Source organism: Macaca fascicularis, chromosome 6 (assembly GCF_037993035.2).
Source record: "Macaca fascicularis isolate 582-1 chromosome 6, T2T-MFA8v1.1".
Taxonomy (NCBI): Eukaryota; Metazoa; Chordata; class Mammalia; order Primates; family Cercopithecidae; genus Macaca; species Macaca fascicularis.
Window position 1 is genome coordinate 8,393,041 of NC_088380.1, and position 21,141 is coordinate 8,414,181.

The window sequence follows — 21,141 nt, forward strand, 5'->3', positions numbered from 1 at the left end:
TACTAGGAGAAATTGATAATCCAATTTGAATGTATAACACTCAACTTTTAGAATTCAAAGATATAATTTGAAAAAACCCACAAAGATATAACTACAAGAATGGGTTTGATATAATGGATACCCACAGCACATATGACGGGGGAAGTTGAAGGTCCATAATGAATGAGTAACCCCTTACATTCAACAAAGTAGATAAATGACCATATAGAAAAGTGTGCAGAGTAAAAACAAGCACATCAACAAAATGTTAATATATTTATAAAACAATGCCTTATCTCACAGTAATCAGGGATGCAAATTATAAAAATCAATAATATATGTAGTATGTATATATTATATATACATACATATATAGATATCAATCACCTTGGTAAAAAATAAACTGATAAATATGAAGACAAAGCAGTGAAGAAATGGGGACTTTCATTTGTGAATAGCATTTCATAGACTATTTAAAGAACAATGCAGTAATGCCTTTCAAATATCGAGTGTGCATATCATGTGAACAGCACTTTTACTTTTGTTATCCATCACGCCATGTGCCCTAAAGGCATATGTGCAAAACATTTTTTGCAACCTTCTTTGTATTAATGGTACATTGAAAACAACGTGCATATTGGTCAATAAGAGAATGGTTAAAAATTTAAGTATATCTACACTATGTTGTACCACACAGACATTAAAAGGAATGAGATATAGCTGAATGCACTCTTATGCATTACTATGACTGTAAAGTGATTTTATTTTTATAAAATAAGATATATATGACATCTTTTTTCTATATATATAGACTATTCATATGGAAATATGCTTGCTGTTAAGAGTGGTTGCTCTGGGGGAAGAGAAAGCAAATCACTAGCTGTGTGATGTGGAGAGAGTGAAGGAGCAATTTCTATTCTTCAGTTCTGGATGGTTCTATTGTTTTACAAAGAGCAAGACTTCAAAAAATCCTTTGTAAGTAAAATAAAGCATGGATATATTCCAAAGCCCAGAAAATATCATTTGAGCAAGCTAATATTGTTTTCTGTTAACTTTTGATTTTGTATTTTTTGAGAACTTGTATCTTCAATATTAATTTGTAAAGGCTTTAACAATATTAGGAATTTAAAAATCTATTCACCACTAAATTAACTTTTTAAGTTACAATTTTAATTCTTTTGGATACTAGATTACTATTTACTTTGTACTTTTGAGGATTTATTTTCAATTTTACTAGGTAAAGTCCTTGTCCTGTTCTTTTTTAATCATGTGTTTGGCAACAAAATTATGGAGTAAGTTGTCATGGTAATAAGATGAAGACTCAGATGGGGATGAGTGGAGTTAGGTTTGTTCCTGTATTGCTGTGGATATTCTGTATTGTTGTATTGCGGTGGATAGTCTGTATTGTTGTATTCTGGTGGATATTCTGTATTGCTGTGGATATTCTGTATTGTATTGCTGTGGATATTCTGTATTGCTGTGGATATTCTGTATTGTATTGCTGTGGATATTCTGTATTGTATTGCTGTGGATTTTCTGTATTGCTGTGGATATTGTCTATTGTTACCTTGGTGTGGATATTCTGTATTGCTGTGGATATTCTGTATTGTATTGCTGTGGATATTCTGTATTGTATTGCTGTGGATTCTGTATCGCTGTGGATAGTCTGTATTGCTGTGGATTCTGTATTGTATTGCTGTGGATAGTCTGTATTGCTGTGGATATTCTGTATTGTTGTATTGCTGTGGATACTCTGTATTGTATTGCTGTGGATATTCTGTATTGTATTGCTGTGGATAGTCTGTATTGCTGTGGATATTCTGTATTGTATTGCTGTGGATAGTCTGTATTGCTGTGGATATTCTATATATTGCTGTGGATATTCTATATATTGCTGTGGATTTTCTGTATTGCTGTGTGGATATTCTCTATTGTTACCTTGGTGTGGATATTCTGTATTGCTGTATTGTTGTAGATATTGAGTGCAGAGTTTACCTTAGCACATACAGCAGCCCTTGCCCTGGCACATATTCACCCAAAGAGGCTGTAGAGAATGGCTGGTCACATCCTCCCCTGCATTGAAAGACACCCTCTGAGTGGTGCTTGCCACACCTCATAGTGGAGATATTCATCCGTTAGTTAAACTCTTCCAGACTCTCTTTCAGTTTGCCTGAGGTCACCAAGCCGGCATCTGGGCAGGGAGGTTCAACATCATCAGCTTCAAACACTGACTCTGCCAGCATTCCTGTCCAGGCACCTCTGTCCAGCATTGCAGGCACCACCTCTCCCGAGGGTGTGATGAGCATCATTCATTATTCTTCCTTTTGCTCATGTATTTGTTCATTCACCATTCCTCTGGTGATACCCACCATGTACCTGACGTGGCCCTGAGTTCGGGGAATTGGCATGCAGTCCCAGGCCCCACTGGAAGCTCCCGTCCCCAGGAGTCAGACGCAAGAGTGGGTTTACACCTGCATCTCGTGCATCTCAACACTCTGGGGACCTTAGGCTTAGGATCAAGAGCCTCGGAGGGAGAAAGGTGTCTGCAGCCCCTCATCCCACCCTGAGTACAGAGACCAGAGACACATCAGACCCCAGGGTTCTGGGGATTCAGCCTGCATTGTCCCCACTGCCACAGAATTGAAAACCTAAGTCTCCAGCTTTGCTTTTTGTCTCCAAACTGTGCACTCTGCTGGGTCAGTCGGTTCCTCCTTGTGCCCTGGGTCTGTCAGGCTTCCAGGCATCATGGGCTCTGCACCTTGCAGGCTCCTGCAGAAAACTTTCTCCTTCAGCTCCACAGGGGTGTAGTGGGGGACCTAATTTGCTTCACTGAGGGTGCCTGTCTTGTTTATCTACCATTATTCTAGCACTGGCAGAGAGTCATTGTGTTTTCCATAATTAGTCCCACAGAGGCATCTCTTTCCATTCTGTTCTCTCAATTTGTTTATTTTGTGACTTATTATTAGGCAGAGATATTATGCAGGAGCACAGGAGAGAGCATCCATCCCAGGCTGGGTCCATGGCCCCACCTTGCTAGAGAGGGTTGCCCCGAGGTAGAAAGTGGAGAAGTGGGAGGAAGGAATTCCAGGCCAAGGGAGCAGAGTGCACACAGTGTGCAGGGGAGGGCATGGGGGTGGCAGGTGGGGCCAGAGGAGTTAGGCAGGGTCAGATGACCAGGGTACTGGTGTTCCTCTAAACAGCCATCACGCTGCAGGTTTATGCAAAGTGACTCTCTAACTTCCAACACAAAAAACAGTGGATGGTCAGATACAACACTGAGATAATAGCTGCAGCTAAGATTGATTATTCTGTGTCATTTAAAGAGAGGATAATGAGTTGGGGCAAGGAAGGCAGAGGGGTTACAGGTAGTGAGGGCAGGAGAGTGGGGCACAGGAGGTCTGCTGGGGCAGCTGGGAGTTCAATCCATGGCAGGCGGCCTGGCTTCAGGCAGCACGGTGGGGCCTCCATACAGAGAGACTGGTGGAGGGGCTGGGACCCAGGGCAACCGACTAAGTGGTGCCTGAGCTTGTGGTTCCACCAAAAGCACTGTGCCTGTCTCTAGTGGCCCCCTGGAGGAATGTGGTGCCCTAGTCTCTCTGCTTTCTTCTGTGATTGAGCTGGCAGAGAGGCAGATGATTCAGAGGACTGTGACTTATGAGGTGTGTTTGCAGGGACAGTTGCTCCTTTGATGGAAAATACAAGGGGGTGGGCTGCGTTGAAGCCCTTCTGAGTATGGCAGCCGTTCCTACTGGCCTATGACTAGGGAAGCCCAAGAACAAACACTGCTTTTGGATGTATGCATGGCTTTGGCTTTATTTTTTAAGTTTTGCCCTTCATAAATTGCGATGTTTTTTTCTTTTCTGCACCTGCTCAAATGTTTAAAGACAATGATTTGAAAAGTCATTTATCCAAATATTGTTTTTAATGAATCAAAATAAAAATGGCATCACTTTCTTCATTTTTCAGAAATTCTTTTTGTTAAGAATTTTTCTCTTCTTCAACCCCAAGCACAAACCTACTCTTATCTTCAGCTCATCTAGAAACAATGATGATAATGACTAAAACTTCTCAGGAAAGCCTGGCTAGCTGGAATCCTTTATTACCATGATTCAGAAACACTCCGGCTGTACTCTTTGAATATAAAATAACTCTGCTGTACAATATGGAGAGAGAAGTAGCTCTCACAGGCCTCTGCCGGTGCTCACAGTTTACTACTCTGAAACCTGGCTGTTTCCTCGTCCATGTCATCTCCCACCTTCAGCTCAGGGCACCCTCACCCTGAGTTTCACCTAGGCCTCTCCCCTGGGCTTTGCCTATTACATCTGTTAACTAAAAAAAAACACAAGACAATTGGCCGGGCGCGGTGCCTCACGCCTGTAATCCCAGCACTTTGGGAGGCCATGGCGGGCGGATCACGAGGTCAGGAGACCAAGACCATCCTGACTAACACGGTGAAACCCCATTTCTACTAAAAATATGAAAAATTAGCCGGGTGTGGTGGTGGGCACCTGTAGTCCCAGCTACTCGGGAGGCTGAGGCAGGAGAATGGCGTGAACCCTAGAGACGGAGCTTGCAGTGAGCCGAGATCTTGCCACTGCACTCCAGCCTGGGCAACAGAGCAAGACTCCATCTCAAAAAAAAGACAATCTATAAACTTGTTTTAGAGTTGCAGCCTACAAGGTGGCTGTCCTGTAGGCTGGGAAGCACGGCCTCTGGTTGAAGCACAGAGATAGGCACTTTGAAGGAGGAGGAATTGGGATACGAGATTTGTTTTGCCGAATGAGTTGGCTAAACCTACATCTAGGACAGGTTACAGGAGGAGCTATGAATATTTGTGAAGGTGGTCATGAAGGATGTGTATTAAACCAACATGCATGGAACAAATGATCCATGTTCACTCTGGGATGGAGACTTAACATCTAAACCTATTGCAATTAGGCCTATTTGTCAAAAGATCTTTTTCAGAACACAAAGGCACAAAAGTGCATAATCTCTGTAAAGCAGCCAGCAGCAGTCCATGCTCTGTGGTCTTCTATTTAGGAGAAAGTTACTGAAATCATTCTCTTGCCCAATCAAAGCTGCAGTTATGGCTGCTGGAGCAGCGGGTGAGTTAGTGAGCATCTGGTGGGGCCTCAGAGTTTTTTCATATTGCCCACCTTGAGGCCAGTGCTTGTTTAACTTCTGGAGAAAAAGGGAAACCTCTTGGCGATTAGAACATAGTTTATTCTTTAAAGGCAGGGTGCATGACTTCACCCTTGCCTGGTATGGCCTTAGGTTCTGTTTATAATTTGGTGTCTTATAGTCACGAAGAGTCTGTTCTGTCAGTTTTAGGATCTTTCCTGTAACATTAATGCTGTTCGGTTGTTGGGCCTAAATTGCAAAAGGGAAGGGGCATAATGAGGCCTGTCTGACATCCTATCCCATCATGGCCTGGAACTCAGCTTCGAGGTTTTTCTGGGGTCCTCTTGGCCACAAGCGTTCCATTCAGTCAGTGGAGGTCTTAGAATTTAATTATTAATTTACACATCCAACACCCTTGGTCCTTCAAGATATGTGGTGGGTGCCAGAAACTGCCCCTTTCTAGAAACTCCACGAGTCTGTTTCTCCTGACTAAGTCACCATCTCTCTATCCAGATGCATAGTCTGCCAAGATCAGACACTGGCAACCTCCCGCCTAGTACCCTCCTCCTCTATCCCCACATCCATTTAGTCTCAAATTGTGCTTAGGCTGCCTCCTAAGTCATTTTCTAGGTCGTTTGCCCTTCCCTGTCACCATGGGCACTGTGTTTGCTCTTGTTGGCACACTTGACTACCTGGTCTCCATTCCACCCCATATTGCTGCTAGAGACCCCTAGAGTGGGCACCGTCTGTCTGCCAGAGACCCATAGGACGGGTACCATCCATCTGCCAGAGACCCATGGGATAGGCACCGTCCATCTGCCAGAGACCCATAGGACAGGCACCATCCGTCTTCCCATCACATCATGTGTCTCCCATACATTAATCCCATCTGCGCCTCTTCCTTGGCTATGTCCAGACTTCTTAACCTGCTTCTTAACAGGGTGGTTCATACTGATGGGTGCAGCTGTATTTCTTATGCATGTGTGTGCGTGTGAGTGTAGCACATAAGAAGGGAAAATGAAGGAAGAAGACCTGTATTTCTGGACAATAAATTTTCAAAGACTATAATAACATATCTGATCATGCACCTGGGTCTACACTCTCTAATCAAAGCATTTTAATAAATAGAGAAATGGGTTAAATCAATTGACAAAAACAATAGATCAATTGTCTACCTATCCACCTGTCCCTACCTCGTAAGTCGTGGATTATGGATGCACATAGTGAACAGTCTGAATCTGATAAGGGGTGACTGTGGTGTGGCTTTGTTTTCTGAAGCCACTGCCGGTAACTCTTCTATGTCAAACCTTCCTTCACCATTTTGTAGCAGTTTCTTTAATTCCATCTTGACCATATCCACTAGCTTTTAGAAATCCATTCAGTTTCAAATCCCAATCTTATGTTCATCCCAAAGTTTCTCTCTCCCCTATGCATGGCCAGGCTGGTGGCTCCAGGGACCTACACTTGGGAGGGGTCTGCTCTTTTACTCGTCTCCTTCCCACTCCAGCACTGGTGAGTGGAGAAATGAAGGGACTATAGAGTTGTTCTGGGACCTCCCTTCCCCTTATCTTTGCAGAGCCTAACTTCTCTGGTTGAAGGTTCAGGGGATTAATGGATGGGAAATGTCAACTAGACCCTTATTTGTTGACATGGTGCAATCCTGCCAGTCTCTGCTGCCATCGACGATAACCCCTACTGGCCATTCAGTTCCTCTGTGTCTTGGGGTGCACATTCTGGCTCCCTTGTAGGATTCATGGATAAGTTATTTTGGAGTCCAAATGGTGGAGGCCTGGGATAGGGTAATTGGAGACCTCAGAATGACTGCTGGGCACAAGGGCAGAAGACCACGCCTCCAGATTTTACCAAGTATGGAAATATGAGGGCAAGGTTCACGCGGGTCTTGGTATCCAGTGCTGCTTTTCCCTCCAAGGTGAACAGGCAGGCACAGTAAAAGCCAACGGAGCCATTCCTTTTATTGAGAAGGTTCATGGTGATGGTGTCTGGTTGAAGCTGATTGATAAGATAATAAAGAAACTGATCTCGAGCACACAGATGGTCACACATGCATGGTTCTTCTCTTTGAACTCACATCTTGGCAAAAGCCCTCTGAGCCTTGGGGATTGCAATGCAGAATAGACACAAATCCACGTGAGTCAGCAGAAGTCTGCTGTATGTGCACACGTGCTTGCACCTGTGGGGAAGACACCTGGAAGGATGCACCGCAGCTTGTCCAGTCTGTCACCTGACTCAGGAGGTGGGCCTGAGGAATGGGTGGTGGAAGAGGTTAATTTTCACTATTGCCCTTCTGTTCATTGAAGTCTTGTACCTTGTTTGCATTACCTATTTAGAACTAAATAAATTCCAAAGTGAGAGAGAGAGAAATAATACAAAAATATGAGAAAAATCACATGGCCTTCTGCTTTCATTAAAAATAAACAAACACATACTAGAGAATGATACTTGCATATGAAAAGACTCACACTGTGGTTCCACATATACAGAGAAGCCAGAAACACAGGAACGTTTTAGTTACTCCTGTTCTATTCTGCTTACCTGAAACCATGTCAAGTTAAGGGGGTATTTAGCAAAACCCCTTTCAGGTTAGCCATAAATAAAAATGTATGTGAATGCCATTCTTTTTCTTTCAATGCATTAAAAATCTTTGATTTATGCATAAATAGCTAACAGGAGCAAAGGGGATCTTATTTCTTGCTAAGCTTTTCCAGTAAAAGTTGTCTTTGGCTCAAAAACAGCTAGAGAAGTTTTTGGCTAATATTTTCAAGAAGTTAGAAGGCACTAAGAACAAGAGTTTAGTGTGAAAGTAATTCCTCAGCCATAGCTAATGGTATTCCACAAATCTCTCATGCAATTCAGAAGTAAAAAGCAGGCAGAAGATTAGACTAGAGAACAGCTAGGGGAGAAATGGGCCGTTTTTAGTACAAGATGACTTTCTAATTCTAACCCAGTATTTCAGATTTATTGACTGATCAACCTAAGCTCACATAAGCGTATTTTTCCAGAACTAAAATACACTTAAAAATATGTCCCTGATTAAAAAACATTCTAAATAACTCAGGTTAAGGTACATTCTCTAGCAAGCATCATTCCAGCAATACTCACCCCCCTGCCCCATCTCCATGCTCTAGAATGATGTGCCTTTGAGCTTAACCCTATCACAATACAGACCTACCAGCTGCTGGAACTAGGTTTCATTGTACAGATGTACAAAACTTTTTAAAATCACTCCCTTATATAAGGCCATTTGAGATCTTTCCAAGTTTTGCTGTGATGTATTGCAATTAAATAACTGCATATGCATCTTTGGGCAATTCCTCTTAAGGTAAATGGATTTTAATATTTAATTAATATTAAATATTTTTAATATTGATTCAATATGTATTCCTACCTGCTGTCTTGATAAAGATTTTTCCAATAATGGTTGCCAAGGTAAAAAATCAATGTCATACTTCAAACATGTTAGTTACTTAGACTAAACACATTTAACAAAATTGTAGACTACACAAATTTAAGAATATTTTAGGTTATATAATTTTAAGAGTATTTGAATTTTTTATTATTGCAAAATATTCTTCAGGTGCCATATGAAAATTACAACTCTTTGCCAATTTAGGGGTACTTCCAAAATCAACTACACACTTGAATCCAACTAAAAGAAAGTATATTATCCACATTACTTGGGATGATACCTTGTGTGTAAATGTCTGTTGTGTTTATGCTATGTATGTAAGAGGAAAGATTTAGCAAGATTATTCATTTGCCTTTTCTTTTCCTAGATGTTGTTACTCTCCAAATCCATACCATACTCCAAAGCACTGTCTGTTTTAAGCCCTTCTGGGAGCACAAACTTCAAAACTCCATGGAATTAAGACATAAGTGCTTTTGTTTCGACGATATAAACAGTTGCGGAGAAATGTTTCCCTGGGCGTCACTGATGTTAGTAATATAAGCAGATGCTTAGAGTTTTGCTCTCACTGGACCTGCCCTAAATGTGGGACCTTGAGAGAAAGATGCACATGTGTTCTTTCATAAATTTTTGTTTTTATAATACAGTGGACCCTCTAAATTAGGGCCAGCAAACTTTTCCTGAAAACGACAAATCGGAAGTATTTTAGATTTTGTGGGCTGAGAGGTGAAATTGAACATTTTATGAGGGTACTTTATTGTGTTTCAATAAAAGTAATTTATGGACACTGAACTTGGAAATTCATAAAATTTTATGTGTCACAAAATATTTTTATTCTTTAGATTTTTAAAGCCATTAAAATTTTAAAAAATCTTAGCTTGAAGATTGTATAAAAACAGGTAGTAGGCCATATTGGGCCCATGGGCCTCAGTTTGCCACCCCCAGCTGTAAATGCAGAGCCCAAGACAGGTGTCTCTCTTGATAGAAATATATTCCTGGATCCTTAAAAAAATCCAGCGCAGGAGTTGTTTCACCCACAATAAATTTTGAATAATTGGTTCCCTACAAATGCTGTTCTGGTAGGATTAATTTCACCAGTTATTTTTCATATTTTATATTTACTAAACTTTGTGACTATGTGATAGAGAACTATTTCCTTTTTTTTTTTTTTTTTTTAAGACGGAGTCTCGCTCTGTTGCCCAGGCTGGAGTGCAGTGGTGCGATCTTGGCTCCGCCTCCTGGGGTTCACGTCATTCTCCTGCCTCAGCCTCCCGAGTAGCTGGGACTACAGGTGCCGCCACCACGCCCGGCTAGTTTTTTGTATTTTTAGTAGAGACGGGGTTTCACTGTGTTAGCCAGGATGGTTTTGATCTCCTGCCCTCGTGAATTACCCGCCTCGGCCTCCCAAAGTGCTGGGATTACAGGGGTGAGACACCGCGCCCGGCCTCTCTTGGTTTTTAGAGCAGTGTTAGGCATACAGAGAGTACAGAGAGCTCCCATCTATTTCCTTCTCAACCCTCTTCCCCTCATTTTCTTCCGTTATCAACATTTTACATCACCATGGTACTTTGGTTACAATTGATGAATGAATATTGATAAATTATTACTAAATTCAAAGTTTACATTAGAGTTCACTTTTTGTGTTGTCCGGTTCCAGTTCCAAGAAAAGAGTGTGGAAAGAAGTGCATTGTAGAGACATCCTCATAAGCGAAATACCTTTATAAAACCCTCAGATCTTGTGAGAACCCACTGTCACGAGACAGCATAGAGGTAATGGCCACCAGGATTCAATAACCTCCTACCGGGTCCCTCCCGTGACACATGGGGATTATAGAAACTACAATTCAAGGTGATATTTAGGTGGGGACACAGCCAAATCATATCAATGGAATTCGAGGGAGGTTCAAGGGGACATGCTCTATGACTGCCCAGAAGGATGGGCTGGAAGCTCAGGCGGGATTTCTATGTTACCATCTTGAGGAGATGTCTCCTTTCCCAGGAAGCCTCAGTCTCTGCTCATAAGGCCTTCTCTCTCTACTAATTGGATGAAGCCAACCAATATTATGGAAGGCAATCTACTTTACTCAAAGTCTACTGATATAAACTGTTCATCACACCTGAAAAATACCTCCACAGCAATATCTGGACTGTTATTGGACTAAACAACTGGGCACTGTAGCCTTGCCCGGTTGACATATAAAATTAACCATCGCATCCAAGAAAAGATAGTTGAGAATGCCAGTAGCTCACAGCAGCTGAAGTAAAGGCCTGGCACCTATAGCTTGCAAAACATGGCTTCCTGTTGTTCCTCAACCTGGGACTGATTACCCCAGTGCTTTAATATGGGAGCCTTTGGCCCTCTGTACGCATTGCTGTTCTTTCTCTCCTGTTTTCTGACACCTTGACTACTTTATGTGTTCAACATGAGTGGAGCGATTGCTGTTCTATGGGCGAAGAAAGTTGCCTTCTGGACCACTGGGGAAAAGGCACCATGGAGACACGACCTTTACCAAGTTTCTACAGAGGGAGATACAAGTTGCTGGCAGAAATTAAACTCTGGGGCCGGACACACCTTGAGTTGGATCCTTCCTTCTGTTGGCTCTCAGCTGAGTGATATGGGGCAAGCTTTTTAGTCTCTCAAAATCTCAGTTCCCTCTTGGTCATGAGCAGATAATAAAGCTCACTTTTAAGACTGCAGTGAGGATCTAATGAGGAATCACATGCAGAGTGTCTTTTGCTTCTGAACACGATGGAACTAATTTAATGGTCTTTTTGTGGGGCAAAGCCATCTCCTGGTTACTCCAGGTCATGACTTGACCGAGGCTTGCCACATCTCCTCACCTCTTCTGTACAGCCATCGTAACTGCAGCACAAAAGGCCAGGGTTCCTCTCTGTGGAAGGCAGGCCCCTGACTTTCATCAGGATCTTTGAGGTGGGCGCAGATATGGCACGGTCGGCTCCGACGTTGCATCCTGGCCCTTCTGTGATCCTTGGAAGATACTGTGTTGGAGGCTTATCTTTTGTCATGTGAGCCTCGAGAGCTACACCTGGCTGTTACGCCATTGCCTTTTAAAAAAGTCATTGTTCAGATTCATCTACAAAGAGTACATGGATGCTTCTGTTATATTCTGGGTGAGGAACTCTATGCTGGGTTACTAGGGCCTCTGCAGTTGTGTGATTCTCTGCATTTGGAAGAGATGTCGGTATTGCCTTCCTATCATGGCCTCTGTGAGAGGATTTGGCCCGTGCCTGATCTGTTCCTCTGGAACAAGTCCCAGCATGGGTGAGTGCACCAGGTGCATCCTCGCTTCCTCGGTGAACAGGGTGGGCCTCATGGCTCCAGCAGCCCCATTCCATTAGTTGCAATTTGTCCTTCGTGTTTTCTGTATCCTGGCTGAGTTCTAAGAATCCGAATTCCAATTAGGATGTGATAGTTGCCCCCTTCCCCTGGCCCCATTTATATAAAAATATAGTATCATTTTAAAATAAGGATAAATTAGAATCTTAGCTGGAGCTCTTTAGGTATTCTTTCCCACCACCCCCACCTCCATTTTTGGTTGTTTTTTGACAATTTCCAGTGATGAGAAGTGGCAGTTTGCAGAGTGATTATATGGATGTTTTAATGTTTATCATCATGTGTGAATTATTTTTCATGAGGGTGTGACACCTCTGATATGAAACCCGCTGCAATCTTAGCTTAAATAGCACATCAGTCCCACAGAAATCATAGATTTTAATATCAGTCACAACAATGACTAATTAAGTTTTGAACGTTAGGAGACTCAGCAAGCAGTTAGGGTTTGTCACTTTTTCTCTTTGCCTTTTTTACTCTCTATTTCTAAGTTATCACACTAATGGCAGCTCAGAAACACCTGCTACAAAAAGGAAACTGCTCAGGTCTCATTTGGGCCTGTCCAGAGCCAGGCCTGCGGCTCTCCCACTGGCCTGGGGAGGTGGCGATGTTGGACCCCCCAGCTCCTGAACAGATGTTCTTTGTCAGAGTGATGGTGGTGAAGACCAGTGATGAATGAGGCAGAGGATCTCATGCTTCACAGCTCGCGGATTTTAATGTTCCATACGGAACCACTGCAGCGTGCCCCATTTCTAAATTAAACGAAAGGAGAAATTCTCACAGGCAAGCAAAGGCAGCACTCTCTCCGGAGCGGCATCTGTTCTCCAGACAGCTTTGAACAAGGTCTACAGACCTGAGAACGTAGCTCTGCGGAGGAAGGAAAGCATCTTAGAGCCGCTGGCACAGGTGTTCCTTGCCTTCCACCCACAGCCTGACACTAACCTGCTGTGAGGATTGGGGCGAGTTTACTGTTCTCTGTTCTCAAGTGAGCACATCTCCTTTCTGTTGCTTCCCAAACCACACGATCAGAACACAGCAAGAAGCTGGCAATGGGAAATAGGGAAGCTTTTACTCCTATTTAATGTGTCCTAAGCACTAGCAACATAGACAATAATTTTAAAGGAAAATACAGCATGTATCAAAAACTCAGAAAAAGGGCTTGTGGAACTTCCCTAAAGCAAAAGCGTGAAAGTAATTTAATAGGAACATAGACTAAATCCCCAAGGTCAATACTTTTATTTCCCATTATTGTACAGAACTACCACCTAGAGGATTCATAGAAAAATTAAAAACTCCCAACCAGTCACTAATAAAACTTTTTTTTTTTGCCTATAAATGAGAGAAAAATGAAATTCCCCACCTCTTCACAACAACCTCTCTAGTAATGATTTGCTCACATCTGTCTAAGATAACTTCTGATATATACAGCAGGGGAGTGACTTCCAATTACGTTTAATGTGCAGAAGCAGTACTCTGGCTGACCTCCATGGCAAGCTAATATGTCACCTCCTGCTGCCCCCAATCCCCATATTGCCCCCCAGGAGAAATAAAGGGCAGCCCCTGTCTGCATGACGCATCAGGTCCACTTGAACTTGGGAGGATGAGAACTCAGACTTTTCATGGCCTTCCTCCTCCTCAAAATCCTCCTGATCCCCAGCCCTAGAGCATGCCAACAGCATCATGGTCCATCTCCTTCTGGGAGAATCACAGAAAGATTGGATCTCATACAACAGACCCACAGGTGAGAACGTTCACAATCTCAAAGGGTGCTTTGCTTTCTTTACTTCAAATGGACAGCTACAATGGTAGCTTTAAAATTTAAATAATATAAAGTGTAATTCCATACCCCCATTTGTAGGATACCATACCTGACATTATGGTGAGCTTTAATGACTTCCATGAAGATTATCCCACACTGAGGCAGATTCAGAATCGATCTAAACAGAGCTTCGAATGTCTGAGACACCTGAGACAAACTGCACAACGTCAAGTAGGTAGACTCCAGAGACGCCTAGACCTGGGCTTGAATTCCTGTCCTGCTTGTTAGTTATTTAAATGATTTTGCACTGATTACTAAGCTTATTTCTCTGTCAAAGATGAAATATGTTGAAATCAAGGTTGTCTGAGAATTAAATGTGAAAATGCATATAAAACAGTTCACACATGCTAAATACCTGTTATTGCCAGGTATTACCTGGTAAAAACCAAATTCAGTAGATGCTATTAACTTCTTAGTTACATTTTCAGTCATGATACTGGATGGGGGCAGAGAAGTGCTGGGGTGGGGGCTGTGTCCCTGTCAAGGGCTACACTCTTGGTCCTGTGCTCATGGACCTAGATGAGGACATGCACTGTTGTTTTCGCACCCAAATGTTGCATGTTCCAAGACCACTCTCGCCCACCACGCCCCCTCTTCTGTGCCTATAAAAACCTTGAGACCGTGGCGGGCACACACACAAGTGGCTGGATGTTGAGAGGAGCACAGTGGCAGAAGAACATACAGATGCCGACAGGCCATGGACAGTGGAACAACGTGGACACTAAGGGAAATATGGTGGAGGGTGGTCAGAGGAGAGCCCGGCCACTGAGCAGCCCGACTCCAGGCGAAGACCACCTTCCCACTCCATCCCCCTTCTGTCTCCCCATCCATCTGCTGAGAGCTACTTCCGCCATTCAATAAAACATTGTACTCATTCTCCAAGCCCATGTGTGATCCCATTTTTCTGGTACACTAAGGCAAGAACCCTGGGATAGAGGAACCCTTCTGTCCTTACGATAAGGCAGAGGGTCTAGTTGGGTCCATTAACACAAGCTGCCTGCAAAGGGCTAAGCTGAAAGAGCCACTGTAGCCCACATCCACTGGGGCTTCGGGAGCTGTAAACACTCAGCCCTAGACAATTCCATTGGGTCGCAGCCCAGAAATTCTCCCCGTGACCTGCCGTGTGCATGCTCCCCTTAGGGGTTTGACCTGTGGGCACCAAAGAAGTGAGCCACACCTCGTCGCACCCCCTGAGGGGGATGGGGAAAACGTTTCCTATTTCAGTAGCAGTGTTGGGAGAAAGGAACAATAGCTGGTAGTATAATAAAATTAAACACCACTGCAGTTCTATACATTTCCTGGAATGAATATCAGCTAAGATATTTTAGCTATAATAAGATTCTTCCATTTTTTCAAAAGCCAAACTCTGGCTAACAAAAATTTGAAATTATTTTCAGCCCAAGATAAATATGACACAGACCTGAGAAGGTTAGAGTCCTACTATAGCAAGTCCCCTCCTTCCCCTGGCCCCACCATGGTCTTTTCTGTAACAGAGTTAGAGATAATTCATAGGATGTAAAGATCTTCCTTTAAATACAAAACATTAAAATTACAGAAAATTTTAGAGGTCACTTCTTTCAATAGACTACTTCCCATAAGAAGCGTTGAATGAGCTTGGTCGGCGGGGGGCTTAGCCAAAGGGAAAATGGGGTGAATGGCCTTCAGTTATTTGCAAGCTGTGCTGTCACATGCCAGAGTGACAAAGCTGTGACGGCAGGTGAGACCAGAGGGAGAATGAGGACAGTCTCAGGTTGTTATGGTAGAGCCAGTGATGGAGGTTCACTGGAGCAGATTTTAAAACAGAATGAAGCACCTTTTCATCAAGCGCCTCTTCTTTTAATTTTGTTTTTAATTGACACATGATAATTGAACCTATTTATGGGATACAATGTGATGTTTGAATGCGAGTATACGTTGTGGAATAGCCAAATCAGGGTGACTCACATAGGCATCACCTCATACATTTATCCTTTCTTTGTGGTGAGAGCATCCCAAATCCTCTCTTCTGCAATTTTGATATACGATATTGTTAACCATAGGCACATTATTGTACAATCAAATACTAGGACTTATTCCTCCTATCTAACAGTAACTTTGTCCCAGTTGGCTAATCTCTCCCTAATTGCCCTACCCCCTATCCTCCCCAGCCTTGTAATCACTATTCCAGTCTCTACTTCCAGGAGAGATCCCTTCTCTAGATGCCACTAATGAGAGAGTCCGCACAGTGTCTGTCTTTCTGTGCCTGGCTTATTTCACTTAACAAAACGTCCTCCAGTTCATCCGTGTTGATGCAAGTGACAGAATTTCATTCTTTTTGTGGCTGAATAGTATTCCTCTGTGTGTATGGACCCCATTTCCTTTACTCATTTATCCCTTGAGGGACACTTGTGTTGTTTCCATGTCTTGGCTCTTGTGAATAGTGCTGCAATAAATAAATGAATGTTGTGAAGAGTGCTGCAATAAATAAATATTTACATTTACTAAATGTAGATAGTGCCACCAAAAATATGCTCCAGAAATGTGCTCCATTAGGCCATTTTCTCTCTAAATGGTGTGGTTTCAAATGCAGTTATCAATGCAAAAATGATTCCTATTGAGTTTATTTTCCTGTGCATGAAATCGAAAATCCCACCAGCTGCATCGTTAGCCTGCTGAATCCCCACAGGTGAAGATCGAATGTGATGTCACATGCCAAACATTCAATGGATGTTCAATTAACATCGCCTAAAACTAAAAACAAACAAAACAAAACGAAAACTTTTAAAAGCTTCATTTGGAAATCTTAATGTCCTCACAAACTTTGAAAATTGCTTTCGGTGAATCTGATTTATGGTGAATCCACATAAACCGGGAATTTTAGAAGATATCACCAGGTCAAAGAAAGAACTGGAGGGGCTTGAAATGGGCAATAACAGGCTGTTCAAAGTGAAAACAAGAATCTTATTTGGCCGGGAGCGGTGGCTCACATCTGCAATCCCAGCACTTTGGGAGGCTGAAGCGGGTGGATCACGAGGTCAAGAGATTGAGACCATCCTGGCCAACATGGTGAAACCCAGTCTCTACTAAAAATATAAAAATGCGCTGGGTATGTTGGCATGCGCCTGTAATCCCAGCTACTGGAGAGGCTGAGGCAGGAGAATCGCTTGAACTCGGGAGGCAGTGGCTGCAGTGAGCCGAGATTGTGCCACTGTACTCCAGCCTTTCAAAAGAGTGAGACTCCGTTTCACAAAATAAAATGAAATAAATAATTAAAAAATCGTATTCTACTATGTTTATGTTACAAAGGGCTAACAGGTTATATGAAAATAATACCTTTTATTATTATTGTCTGGATATGATTTGAAATACTACATTTTGTATACATTTATTTATCTTAAAATCCGAGAATTAATTCAACCGTCTTTCTCACTCAAACCACTTTTTGATACAGGTCTCCCAGAAGTAACTCTTATGGTGACTTTTGTAGCAGTCGTTTTTTTAGGTACCTTGTTTTATTGTTTTATCACTGAAGTCACTGCAGCTTACTCTTGTCCATTTCATCCTTCCCTCTTCTTTACAACCTTCCTGTTGAACATCCTGGTCATTTACTTCAGAGTTTCCCCTCAGCTCAGGACTGCTGCCTGCACACTGTGGCTGTCCGTCAACCTGCTCCTCTGTCTTCCTTATTTCTAAAAAAATTGGCATCTGGGCCATCTTTAGTACCATTCCTTTGGTGAGACTGCTGTTGGAGTTATGTTCTTTCATTAGAAAGAAGTTTATATCTGATTGTCTGTGTTGTACTGATGCCAGCACCGTTGCTGCTTAATGTCTCCATCATTAATCCATTGGGCTTACAAAAGGATGACACACCAGTTCTATTATTTATATTGTATTTGTTAGTTGGAATACTCTTTAAATACCTCTCCTTATCTCCAATTTAGTTACTCGGTGGTGTCATTCATATAGGAAAGGCAAGACAAATGCTTATTTCTCTTTATTTTACTTAGTGTTTAAGATAATAAATTAGTTTCTGTCATCCTCTAAAGATAGTTCATGCTTTGTAGTTTCCCTGAACATCGGGTTTCTGAAAGCATAATTTATACACAGTAAAAGTCATGCTTTTAAGGAATATGGTTTAATGTGTTCTGTCAAACATGTAGTCATGGAAACACCACCAAAATAGAAACAGAACATTTCTATATAATGGTGTTGGGCATTTTTTCCTGTGCTTAATTATCACCCACATATTTTTCTTTTCTTCTTCTTTTTTTTTTTTTTTTTTTTGAGATGGAGTCTTATTGTTTCCCAGGCTAGAGTGCAGTGGTGCTATCTCCACTCACTGCAACCTCCGCCTCCCGGGTTCCAGCGATTCTCCCACCTCAGCCTCCTGAGTAGCTGGGGTTACAGGTGTGCACCACCACCAGGTGGCCTGGCTAATTTTTGTATTTTTTAGTAGAGACGGGGTTTCATCATGTTGGTCAGGCTGGTCTCAAACTCCTGACCTCAGGATCTGCCCATCTCAGCCTCCCAATCTTGTTTATTAAAAGTATTTGTTATTGTCTTAATATTAATTTTTGAGAGTTTTTCACCTGTTCTTCATACAGGTGTATTAAAAGTTTAATATGACTTCCATTTTCTGATTGTTGAACTTCTATGCTGAACGACATTTATGCTGTTCAACATTGCTTTAAAATAAAATTGAGTACTCTCACCTTAGATTTAATTCTGGAATGAAAGTATTCCTAAATAAACATAAATGGAGTGGAAGAAAAACTAAATTATGAGAAAAATTTGCAGCTATGTTGCAGTAACATCCAATAGCTAAGAAGTTTACCTAACATTTTAAAATTTTAATCTTTTGATATGCTTGTTAAATCCTTTTAAAAATCAGGTTCACTGAGATGTAATTTACACAGCACAAAGTTTACCCATCTTGAGTGAACAGCTAAATAAATTTTATGTATTTACAGAGTTGTACAGCCATCATCCCAACATAAAATTTAGAACATTTTCATTAGTTCTATTAGTTTCCTGGGTCTGCTGTAACAATCACCATAAACTTGACGGCTTAAAACAACAGAAGTTTGCTTCCTCACAGTTCTGGAGGCCAGAAGTCCAAATCAGCCTCATGGAGCCCAAGTCAAGGTGTGACAAGGCCATGCTCTGTCTGGAGGTTCTGGTGAATCATCTGCTGCTTACCTCTCTGGCTTTTGGTGGCTGTGGGCATTCCTTGACTTATGGTGGCATCGCTTCAACCTTCAAATCTTCAAGGCTAGAATCTACTAATGTCTTTCTGCTCTGTCTTCACATGACCATCTCCATCGTGTGTGTGTCAATTCTCCCTCAATCTACCTCTTATAAAGAGATACATGATTGCATCTAGAATCCACCAGAAAACCCCAGGGTAATCTCATTTCAACAGTCTTAATTTAATTACATCTTTTGCCATTTAAGATAAAAGTAACAGACCCTGGAGATTTAGAAGTGGGTGTACATTAAGAAACGGGTCATTTATCAGCCCACCTCGTCACCCTACAAATGGGCCTTGTACCCAATGACAGTTACCACCCACACTATTCTCATCCTCAGCCCTAGGCAACCACTAAACCACTTTCTGTCACTATACAAATTATCTCAATGCAGAATGGGCATTATACTGAATTCTTATATGTTGAGTTGCACTGTCTGTATATCTGTTTGTGGACTTTGGTCCATTTAAATTAATTGGTTTGAGAGAGGCAACATTACCAGATTGTAAAACTACTCTGTAAAATATAAAGTTATAACTTTTAATTACAATTTTAGGACAATACCCATGTCTTCTAAATCATTATTATATGCAATTCTGCATTTTAAAAATATTTTTCAGTTAAAATGTCAATCAATAGTAATATTAAAGAGATTTTAATCACAACAACAGCTTAGTGTCTTTATGCAGGCAAAGGCTTCCAAATTCTGATCATAAATCAACAAAAAATAAAACAATTTTTCAGACAGGTTCAAGGAAACCACACATATTATGTACATTGTTCTTTCACAATTTGTTTTTATTTATTTCATTTCCAATAGGATAATCAATGGGTAAGAGACATTCTTTAGTGAATAAAATATGAATATTTATTGTTAATTCACAGATAAAATAATCTTATATAATTTTCTTTAAAATCATATTTGTCTTGGTTTTCATATCACATAGTTTAATCTTCTAAGAGCTTTGCTATCTTGGAACTAAGAGGGCACAACTTAGACATTATTGCTCATCTTCAGTAATTGTATATTTGTCCATAGTTCAGCAAGAAAATGCAGAGATACCTTAAATATTCATGGAATTTCACCTACCCAATATCCACGAAGACTTAATGGACCAAGTTAAACATGCCGAGCAATGACAGAATGGCTTGTCCGATAGATTTTAGATCGCAAATGCACAAAACCTAATGCTACTCAAGTACATTTTTGTTGAACTATTATGTCATGCTCATTTAAAAGTGCAGTTTTTTACTTAAACGTGAATAGCTCTAGTTGCAGTCATGCTATTGTATTAGTTTTCTAGGCTACTATAACAAAATACCACAAGTTGAGTGCCTTAAACAATAGAAAATTGTTACCTCACAGTGCTGGAGGCTACAAGTGTGAGATGGAGCTGTCAGCAGAGTTGGTTGCTTCTGAGAGCTGAGAGAGAGACTCTGTTTCATGCACTCTCTGAATTCCTGGTAGTTTGCTGGCGATCTTTTTTGCTCACTGCCTTTTAGAAACATCACTCCGATCTCTTCTCCATGTTCACATGATGTCTCCCAGTGTGTTGTCTGTGTCCAAACTTGTTTTTGTACAGACATAAGTCATATCAGGTTAGGGGCCACCCTACTCCAGTATGACCTCATCTTAACTAATTACATCTGCAATGACTCTATTTGCAAATAAGGTCACATTAAGAGGTACCAGGTGGCCGGGCACAGTGACTCATGCCTCTAATCCCAGCACTTTGGGAGACCAAGGCAGGCGGATCACTTGAGGTCGGGAGTTCGAGACCAGCCTGACCAGCATGGAGAAACCCTGTCTCTACCAAAAAATTACAAAATTAACCAGGCATGGTGGCACATGCCTGTAATCCCAGCTACTCAGGAGGCTGAGGCAGGAGAATCCCTTGAGCCCAGGAGGCGGAGGTTGTGCGAGCTGAGATTGCACCATTACACTCCAGCCAGGGCAACAAGAGAGAAACTCTGTCTCAAAAAAATAAAAATAAAAATAAATAAAAAAAAGAGATAATAGGTATTATGACTTCAAGATAAATGTTGAGGGGATTCAGCACAATGTAACCCGTCACAGCTGTTAATGATAGTACACGCTGAGAGACAGACTTTGACTGTCAAGCACAATTGGTAGTAACTGAGGAACTGGCTCCACATGGCAGCACACTCTTGCAGAGGGGCCGATGCCCCAGCAACACTCTTATGACAGGTCTGTACA

The 21,141-nt window shown here is 41.8% G+C and overlaps 1 long non-coding RNA gene across 1 annotated transcript in view; it reads left to right on the top strand.

The window, feature by feature from the left end:
- Positions 1-21,141, top strand: part of LOC102133425 (uncharacterized) — a 150,568-nt gene that overhangs the window by 111,791 nt on the left and 17,636 nt on the right. The window lies entirely within an intron of this gene.